The sequence below is a fragment of the Saimiri boliviensis genome, chromosome 2 (assembly GCF_048565385.1).
Source record: "Saimiri boliviensis isolate mSaiBol1 chromosome 2, mSaiBol1.pri, whole genome shotgun sequence".
In the NCBI taxonomy this organism is placed as follows: domain Eukaryota; kingdom Metazoa; phylum Chordata; class Mammalia; order Primates; family Cebidae; genus Saimiri; species Saimiri boliviensis.
Window position 1 is genome coordinate 5,817,332 of NC_133450.1, and position 10,571 is coordinate 5,827,902.

At 44.7% G+C, this 10,571-nt stretch overlaps 1 pseudogene; it reads left to right on the forward strand.

Moving 5' to 3' along the window:
• Window positions 1–6,859: 6,859 nt before the first annotated feature.
• LOC101030003 (nucleophosmin-like) lies at window positions 6,860–7,632 on the forward strand (annotated as a pseudogene).
• Window positions 7,633–10,571: the final 2,939 nt, after the last annotated feature.

Sequence of the window (10,571 nt, forward strand, 5' to 3'; positions counted from 1 at the left end):
AGAGACGGGGTCTTGCTCTGTCAGACAGGCCAGAGTGCAGTGATGTGATAATGGTCCACTGTAACCTTGAAATCCTGGACCCGGTGATCCTCCCGCCTCAGCCTCCCGAACAGGTAGGACTACAGGTGCGCATCACTGCACCTGGCTAATTTTTAAAATATTGTGTAGAGATGAAGTCTTGCTATGTTGCCCAGGCTGGTGTCAAACTCCTGGCCCAAAGTGATCCTCTTGCCTCAGCGTCCCAAAGTGCTGGGATTACAGGCATGAGCCACTGAGCCCAGCCTAAGTTTTATTCCTAATAACCAAACACTGGAAAGAAAGTAAATGTTCATCAACAGGTAAATAGATAAACCATTCAGTTATATTCATACAATGAATTACTACTCAAGCACTAGAAAGAAATTAACTACTGATACCTTTAACAACATGGATTAATCCAAAAATATAACATTGAGCAAAAGCTTCCAGGAAATTGGTTAAGTACAATTCCATTTATATGAAGTTCAAGCACAGGACAAATCGAAGTGTGGTCAAAGAACTGGTACAGTTCTTATCTGGTGGTGGAGAGGCCCTAGAAAGGAATGTGAAGGAGTTTTCTAGAGTATGAAAATGTTCTGTCTCTTGATCTGGGAAGTGGCCCATATGCAAAAAGTCATACCTAACACAGAAAGTCACGGAGCTCTACCTTTAAGATTTTTAGGCGGGTGTTGAACAATGAGAACACGTGGACGCAGGAAGGGGGGCATCAAACACTGGGGTCTGTCAGGAGGGAAATAGGGGAGGGACAGTGGCGGGGTGAGGAGGTGGGGAGAGACAGCATGGGGAGAAATGCCAGATATAGGTGATGGGGAGGAAGGCAGCAAATCACACTGCCATGTGCATACCTATGCAACAATCTTGCATGTTCTTCACATGTACCCCAAAACGTAAAATGCAATTTAAAAAAAGTTTTGTACATTTTACTATATGTAAATGAATGTTCAATTACTGTTTTAAAATTTTTGTATTTCATATGTTTTCATTTAAAAAACACAAAGTTTTCATATTTTTACCTCTAGTTTGCTGTTTAATTCAGTTTTTACAAATGTTTTTGTAAAATGCAGATTTTTAGAGAAAATTAGCCACATATTCAGGTTGAGACCTATTTAGTGAGCTGACTTCATTTGAATAGTAGAAGTGAGGTAAATCTCTCAGCACATTCAGCTCCATTACAGTTTAAGTTTCATAACATCTAATTGATAAATTCATGCTGGGTGATGAAACTGACATTCACATGACTTCAGAACACGGCATCCTGAGTTCAGGTACTTGTGGATATTCATAGCTGGACTTCGGTCACATGCAGCTTTTTCTAGACTTTCCTCAGCCTCCATGGCCTCTGCGGGCTCTCACCCACCCCCACCGCCAATGTTGATCCTGATGGATGATTGGCAGGCACCAGCTATCATCCAGCTTCCATAGTCCCATTCATCTGGATCAGTCCCAACCTACTGGGCATGCTTTGAGTAACCGTAAATTCCCTGATGTTGCCAGAGTACCATAGAGGTCGAAAGCCTTGCATCCTCTCTCAGGTTGGCTTTGTGTAGCCAGGAAGCAGGCTCTGCAGGACCCACCTGGCTGTCCATGCAGGTTACCCACCTCCTCCCAGGATGATGGAACCTTGTATAGGGAACAGCCCATTCCCTCAAGTCCTCTTGCCTTAATCAGCATGCCAGATGCAACCCCATGTAAGTAAAATCTAAATATTTCTCTGTGAATATTCATTTCAGGCTTTATTAATACATGCATAGTCTTGTAGTGGGCCTCGTAAAATCCCCAACTGAAACCCGGTCCCACAGTTCTAGCCATGAAATATTTTCTTGAACTCCTGACCTCAGGTGATCCACCCACCTCGGCCTCCCAAAGTGCTAGGACTACAGGCGTGAGCCACCGCGCCCAGCGCCATGTAATATTTTCTTCCTTCTGGGAAGATGGGAAGGTATAAATAGATAGGATTATTGCTCTCCAGCGAGGTAGGCTGAGTCATGGTGCTCTTTTTTGTAAAGAATCTGTCTGATGACACCAAGCAGAATGAGCATAATTCAGTAATCCCTTGGTTAGACACTTTCTTGTTAAGGAATCCTCTTCTTTCTTTCTTTCTTTCTTTTTTTCTGAGACAGAGTTTCTCTCTTTTTTGCCCAGGCTGGAGTGCAATGGCATGATCTCGGCTCACTGCAAACTCCACCTCCTGGGTTCAAGTGATTCTCCTGCCTCAGCCTCCCTAGTAGCTGGAATTACAGGCCCCCACCACTACGCCCAGCTAATTTTGTATTTTTAGCAGAGACAGGGTTTCACCATGTTGGCCAGGCTGGTCTCCAACTCCTGACCTCAGGTGATCCTCCTGCCTTGGCCTCCCAAAGTTCTGGGGTTATAGGTGTGAGCCACCGCACCCAGCAGGAATCTTCTTTTCTTGTTCTTTTGCTCCATAAATAGCTTAGGGAGAATGCTGCTCTTCTGTGTACCAAATAAGGCAAAAAGAAATTGTAAAGAAACTGCATCATGGGCCATATGCCTGTTCTGGCAAGAAGAATGAGAGAAATAAGGATTTCTCTCTTTATTCGAAGGGTTTCTCAGACAGAGGGTGAAAAGCAGTGTGAGCAATGCTGTTATGGATTTATTTTACCTGAGTTCATTATTTTTTTTGATGCTGAATTGGATAGCAATTAAATGGCTTAAGCTGGACAATAGAGGGAGACCCCGTTTACAAAATATAACAATAAATTAGCCAGACAGTGGCACGTGCCTGTGGTCCCAGCTTTTTGGGAGGCTGAGATGGGAGGATCACTTGAGCTCAGCAGGTTGAGGATGCAGTGAGCCAAGTTCACGCCACTGCACTCCAGCCTGGGTGACAGAGCAAGTTCCTGTCTCGAAATAACTTTTTTTTTTTTTTTAAGAGACAGAGTCTTGCTCTCTCACCCAGGCTGGAGTGCAATGGCACAGTCTCGACTCACTACAACCTTTTACCTTCCCGGCTCAAGCAATTCTCCTGCTTCAGCCACCTGAGTAGCCAGAACTACAGGCACACACTACCATGCCCAGCTAATTTTTATATTTTAATAGAGATGGGGTTTCACCATGCCAGCCAGGCTGGTCTCAAACTCCTGATCTCAGGTGATCCTCTCACCTTGGCCTCCCAAAGTGCTGGGATTACAGGCATGAGCCACCACACCTAGCCAAATAAAAGATTTTTTAAATGAAGGAAAAGAGCTTTGGCTAGTCTCTCAAAGCTCAGCCTGGCTCCAGCAAAAAAAGGTTCCCAGGTGTGGCAGGCCCTGAATCAGATGTCAGGGTGTCAGACTCTAGGTGAAGGAGCCAGTAGATCATAAGGTTTAGAATCACAGTCTCTGGAGTCAGACTGACCAAAGGTTCAATCCTCGTAAGCCATTTAACTCTTTCGGTCTCAGTGTCCTCCTCTGTAAACCGGAGTTAAAAACTACTTCACCAGCTCATCACGAAAGTTTAGTGAGATAATGAGTAGGAAATGCCTGGCACATAGTAAGTCTTCATGTTATTGTTCTCTCATGACAAGAACGCACAGGAAGTACTGGGTCCCTTTCTGAGATTTTGGAGAATTCAGAGGAAATGCAAAGTGGGAAATAGTCAATATCAAAATGGAAGGACTTCCCGGCCATTGAAGGGGGTGTAGAAATCTTGAAATGTGAGGAATAGTTGAAGACACTAAGGATGTTTTACTTGGAAGAGAAAGAATTATCAAATATTTGAAGAACTACCTTGTATTCAAATAGGGGCTTAAAAAGCCTCTTTCAACTCTCAGTGAAATTCAGGTCCCCAAAGCATCCTGTCCTGAAGGCAGCAGAGATTGGAGGGCACAGGTCCTGGCTCATGGTTGGCAGCCAATAATATCCAGGGAGCTGGATTGGAGGATGCTGAGCAGACACCAGGTTGGCCCTCTGGCTGCGGCAGAAGGCCTTGAAACCCAGAACGGCCCAAGGAGAGGGGTGGGTAGTGGTTTATCCCAACTGGACCACAGCAGCCTTTTGGAGAGAGCCTAATGCTACTCCTAGTACTTTGTCTACGTTTGAGAGAGGCCATTTCAGGTCACAGGAGCATTCCTCCTGGGTGGAGTGGAGTTTGTTTCCTTGTGGTCTGGCCAGGAAACACCAAGCCGGGTGGCCGAGAGGCTGGCCATCTTGGCTGGAAGGTGAAATGCCTGGCCAACTGGTGTGTCTCCGGAGAGGAGACAGACCCACCTTGGCTGGCCTGTCCTCAGGCTGCTGTTGCTGCCTGCAGAGCATCCCCGCTCCAGCCAGTGGATTTTCTCATTGCTAGACTTGTAAATGGCGTGATTTATGACTCTGCTCATCCATGCTGGCCCTTGGGTATACACGCTTTTGCTTCCAGGCTGGGAAGTGAATAATGAATTAATCACCCTGCCTCAGGTTCAATACGGAGTTGAGTGTTTGCAGATCTTTATTGTACTGTGCAAGCCAAGTCGAACTGCTCAATTTACACTTCTAATTCATTTGAGTTTGTGCAAGCCTGCCTGTTCCAGGGGAGCTGCAGCCGCGTGGCTGCTTAGTCTCTGAGGAAGCCTCACTTCCCCAATTCCCAGTCAATCCCTCCCTCTAAGAGTCAATGAATGGCCAAGACTTCAGGGTGCCCAGAGAAACCAAGACACTTCCTCAGAGGCTGCTCCCTTGGATGTTGCTTGTCCTAAATGGTGTTGTTTATGACATTTCTCAGCACAAAGATGACAGCTGCACCACCTGATGCCAGCCCGGGTGCGTGGCATGGAGATGGCACACAGAAAATGTTTGTTGAGTGAATGGTCCTGGTGCCACCTACACAGATGTCTATCAAAACTAATGCCGTGCAGTCAGGGCTGGAGCCAGTCTTCTTTTCCTTGGTTCTGGTTCTCCAGGACTTGTGGGGAAGAGTTTTTACTAGGTCTCAAAGCTGATGGGATCTGAGTGATGATATAGGGCAAATTCTCAAGTTCACTCGGAAGCAATGGGAGGTGAAGTCTGCGTTTGGACCTTTGGGACTTCCCAGCTTTGGCCATTTTTCTTCACCTCCCAAAGACATATGCAGGTACTTTTCACTCAGTGCTTGAATGTGGAAAGCAGGTGGACAGAGTAAGGCTGACTCAGGCTTTATCCTGATGGGCTCCAAAGAGGGGGCACATCAGTTCTGGGGACATATTCTTCCTGACTGACTGCAGCTGAGAAATCACCTTGTCCATCTCAGCATCCAGCCTCCCCACAACGCATCATCTGGTCCAGCAGCCCAGAGGGACCCCCACACCCCCACCATCTCTTTCTTGGGACTTCTGTTCACCTTGTCCTGTTCTTCTCCCGGCCTCTTCCCTTGCTACTTGTTGATTCCTCCTGCTCCATTCCTCAAGACCTACCTCTAAAGCTATCCCACCTCAAACCTTCCCACGCTGCTTCACATCCATGTGGTTTCCCTTTTGGCCTCAGCCACATGCTGCTCGTCCTTCTTTTAGCCCTTCTTTGACTCTGACCCACATCCTCATCTTCTGGCTGACTGGGCACGGCTTCCACATTCTGACTCTAATTACTGGTAAAAATGTGAGGACAAGAAAGAGCTGAGGCAGCCCAACACCTACCATCAGGAACTTCCTCACAGATTAGCTACAACTGCCATCTTCCATTCATCAGGCAAAATCATTTATAGAGCCCCCTGCTCCACCTCGGCACCGGGGTTGCAACAGTGAACACGACTTTACCTCCCTCTAAGCTCCACACGCGTTGACTTTCTACAATGCCCTCAAACCCACCACGTCCTCCTGCCTCAGGGCCTTGATATATGGTCTTCCCTATGCCTGAGGCATCCCAACTCTCCTTCTCTTTTTGTTTATTCATTCTGATCTTTTAGAGCTCAACTGAAACACCGATTATTCAGGGAAAGCGATGCTAGAACCACCAACAGCACCACCGCTCCTTCGTCCGGATGTTTTCTCTGAACCCCTAATCACAACTGTAGCTACAATAATTAACTCTGTTGTCAGCTGTTTTCTGTCATCCCCGTTCTACCCCAGGATGGAAGCTCCCTGAGGGCAGGGCCATGTCTGTCTTGCTCACTGCTCTATTTTCTTTGCCTACAACAGGACCCTACATAAAGGAAGTGCTCAACAAATATAGTCTAAAGAAATAAAATGTATCATTAAAGACATTCTTTAAAATATCATCTTGTATTCTAGTCTAGGCGATTTATCAATGGGAGAAGTATGGTGAGTGGGCATGAGAGCCAGGCACTGGATCTCCATTTTACATGCCATTCCAATTTCTAGAAAACACCAGAACAGGAGGAAGGGGAAGAAAGATGCTGGTGAAGGTGCTTTCCTTTTGCAACACACTGCTCCCACAGAACACTGCAGGCAGAGTCTGAGATGGGGGGAGTCCTGGTAATGATGCATGGTGGGGATTGCAATTGTTGGTATGCTCCGTGATAGAGGACCCGGAGGCTGTACCTTATGAGATTCAGCTAGCCATGGACTGAGCTGTGCACGTTCACCTGCTGTCAGCGGAAAACCAAATAGGTTGTACAGTAGGGACCATGTAGAACTTACAAAAACGTAAGATTAGCAGAATTTTACTATAGAAATCAGAAAAAAAAAAATCTCTGGTGTGATTCTGTCCTGAGTAGCTGTTCTCTGGAGTAGGAGTCATCTGTCTCCAGCTGCCTTCTCTCCCATCTAAATGCATGCCACCATCCCAAAGAAGATCCACTGGACGTGGACACAAGACCCCTGAGCCCCCAGAATCATCTTTTCAGTTGTGAACTAAAGGCCGACAAACATGATCACTTTAAGGTGGATCATGATGAAAATGAGCACCAGTTTTCTTTAAGAATGGTCAGTGTAGGGGCTGGTACAAAGGATGAGTTGCACATGAATTATGAAGGCAGTCCAATAAAGTAACACCGGCAATGTTGAAAATGTCTGTACAGCCGACGGTTTCCGTTGGGGGCTTTGAAATAACACCACCAGTGGTCTTACAGTTCAAGTGTGGTTCAGGGCCAATGCACATTGGTGGACAGCACTTAGTGGCTGTGGAGGAAGACGCAGAATCAGAAGATGAAGAGGAGGAGGATGTGAAACTCTTAAGTATGTCTGGAAAGCGGTCTGCCCCTGGAGGTGGTAACAAGGTTCCACAAAAGTAAAACTTGCTGCTACTGCAGCAGCAGCAGCAGTGGGAGAAAAAGGAAGAAGAAAGGAGAAGGAGATAGAAGACGAGGAGGAGGAGAAGGAGAAGGAGATTATTTTGATGAGGAAGAAACGGAAGAAAAAGCACCAGTGAAAAAATATATCCAAGATACTCCAGCCAAAAATGCACAGCAGTCAAATCAGAATGGAAATGACTCAAAACCATCAACACTGAGATCAAAAGGACAAGACGCCTTCAAAAAATGGTAAAAGAAAAAAACTCCTAAAACACTAAAAGGACCTAGTTCTGTCGAAGACGTTAAAGCAAAAATGCAAACATATATAGAAAAAGGTGGTTCTCTTCCCAAAGTGGAAGCCAAGTTTACAATTATGTGAAGAATTGTTTCCGCATGACAGACCAGGAAGCTATTCAAGATGTCTGGTAGTGGAGGAACTCTCTTTAAGAAAATAGTTTAAACAATTAGTTAAAAGTTTCCATCTTCATTTCTGCAACAGTTGATATCTGGGTGGCCTTTTTTTCTTCTTTTTTTGAGAGAGTCTCGCACTGTTGACTGGACCAGAGTGCAGTGGTGCAATCTCGGCTCACTACAACCTCCGCCTCCCAGGATCAAGCGATTCTGCTGCCTCAGCATCCCAAGTAGCTGGGATTAACAGGTGCCCACCACCACGCCTGACTAATTTTTTGTATTTTTAGTAGAGACAAGGTTTCACTATGTTGGCCAGGCTAGTCTTGAACACCTGACCTCATGATCCACCTGCCTTGGTCTCTCAAAGTTCTTGGATTATAGGCATGAGCCACCGTGCCAGCCCTGACTGTCCTTTTTATAATGCAGAGTGAGAACTTTGCCTACCACGTTTGATAAATGTTGTGCAGGTTCCATTGCCAAGAATGTGTCCAAAATGCCTGTTTAGTTTTTAAAGACGGAAATCCACCCTTTGCCTGGTTTTAAGTATGTATGGAATGTTATGATAGGACACAGTAGCAGCAGTGGTCAGACATGGAAATGGCAGGGAGGCAAAAATATACATGTGAAATAAAACTCAGTATTTTAATAAAAAAGAAATCAGAAAAAAATTAGAAAAGCACTTAGCGTCCTTAATTAAGGGATGCGAGAAGACATCCCATCTCTGCTCTATAACGCTAGAGCAGAAAGTCAGACACAAAGGAAGCACTAAGATTTTTAAGAAATGAAATGACCCGTGTTCAAATTCAAATTGGAGAGAGTAAAAAAGAAGAACTGACCCTGAGAAACCCAAATGGTGATGTCAAGGACAAAAAAAACATCTGAGAAACTTTTTAAAAGAGAAAAAGTAAGTCAGGAAAATGATAAAGATACACAGGACGGATTTTTAAAAATTAGGAATCTGGTTGGGTGTGGTGGCTCACACCTGTAATCCCAGCACTTTGGGATGCCAAGGCAGTTGGGTCAGTTGAGGTCAAGAGTTTGAGACCAGCCTGGCCAACATGGTGAAAACCCATCTCTACTACAAATACCACCCCCTAAAAAAAAATTACCCTGGTGTGGTGGTGGGCACCTGTAATCCCAGATAGGAGGCTGAGGTAGAATTGCTTGAACCCAGAAGGTGGGGGCTGCAGTGAGCCCAGATCGTGCCACTGCACTCCAGCCTGGATGACAGAGACTCTGTCTCAAAAAAATAATAAAATATATATAGATAATATAGATAGATTATACATATAAATATATAACATAAATTTATAAATATATTATTTTACTTACATATATATGGAATCTGCCTTAAGTAAATGAGATGTTTTCAGGGTAACAATCAGAACATTTGAAATAAGCAATAATTGAAGATTCACTAAAAAGATTTCCCTAAGTGACAAAATGTCCTGAGTCTTTAGTACATTCAAAAGTCAGCACAGAGAATCAGCATCTGGGCACGTTGTGATAACAGTCTTGAATTCTACTAACAGACAAGATTCCTTTAAGGATATAGGCACACAAAATTGGTTAGGTACAGGAACAAAATTAGGTTGACCTCAGACTCAACCACACAAAATGCCGGAGAACATAGCAGCAATATCTCCAAATATCTGAGAAGAAAGCTTTGTGATACAACATAGTTAAGTGTAGCCACCGGGGCTTCTACGGATAAAGGCCATGGAAAGAATGCGAAAACATCGCCTTCTTCACATATCATTTTAAAAATTCCCTGTAGATGTGCTCCTGCAGACTTCGAGATAAACCAAACCAAGAACTCAAATGGAGGAAGAAGACAGTTTAGCAGCTTCTTACAACACTATGAATAAACCAGCAATCACACGCTTTGTTCTTTACCTAAGTGAGTTGAAAGCTTATGTCCCCACAAAAACCTGCAGACAAATGTTTATCGTGGCTTTTCTCAAGACTCGGAAGCAACCAAGATGTCCTTGAGTAGGTGTGTGGATAAATAAGCGGTGGGACATCCAGACAACGGAGTATTACTCAGTACTAAAATGAAATGAGCTATCAAGCCATGAAAAGACCCGCAGGAATGTTAAATGCATATTACCAAGTGAAAGAAACCAGTCGAAAATGGCTACATACTGAATGATTCCATCTATATGACATTCTGGGAAAGGTGAAACTATGGAGATGGTGGTTGCCAGAAGAGTGGGGAGAGGGAGGGAGAGAAGGATACACAGGGAATTTTTTTTTTGAGACGGAGTTTCGCTCTTGTTACCCAGGCTGGAGTGCGATGGCGAGATCTCGGCTCACCGCAACCTCCGCCTCCTGAGTTCAGGCAATTCTCCTGCCTCAGCCTCCTGAGTAGCTGGGATTACAGGCACGCGCCACCATGCCCAGCTAATTTTTTGTATTTTTAGTAGAGACGGGGTTCCACCATGTTGACCAGGATGATCTCGATCTCTCGACCTCGTGATCCACCCGCCTCGGCCTCCCAAAGTGCTGGGATTACAGGCTTGAGCCACCGTGCCTGGCCTACACAGGGAATTTTAGGTCAGTGACACCACTCTGTATGATAGGCAATGATGGATACTTGGTTGTTACACGTTTGTTAAAGTCCACAGAATGTACAACATAAAGAAGGAACCCTAAAGTAAACTATGGACTTTAGTTAATAATAATGTATCACTATTGGCTCATCAGCTGTTACAAATGTATCACACTAATGCAAGATGTTCATAATACAAGAAATTGTGGTGGCGATGATGGGATATACATGAGTGAGGAGATCTCTCTCTACTCTCCTTTCAATTTTTTTTTTTTTTTGTAAACATAAAGCTCCTCTGAAAAAAACCTGTGGGTTTAAGTGGAAGTAATGATATCAAAAGATTGGCAAGTCTTCTTAGATTAGATCCCAAATTCGGTCGAACTGCATGTACTCAGTGGTCTTTGGGAGCCTGAGGGCAAAGCCA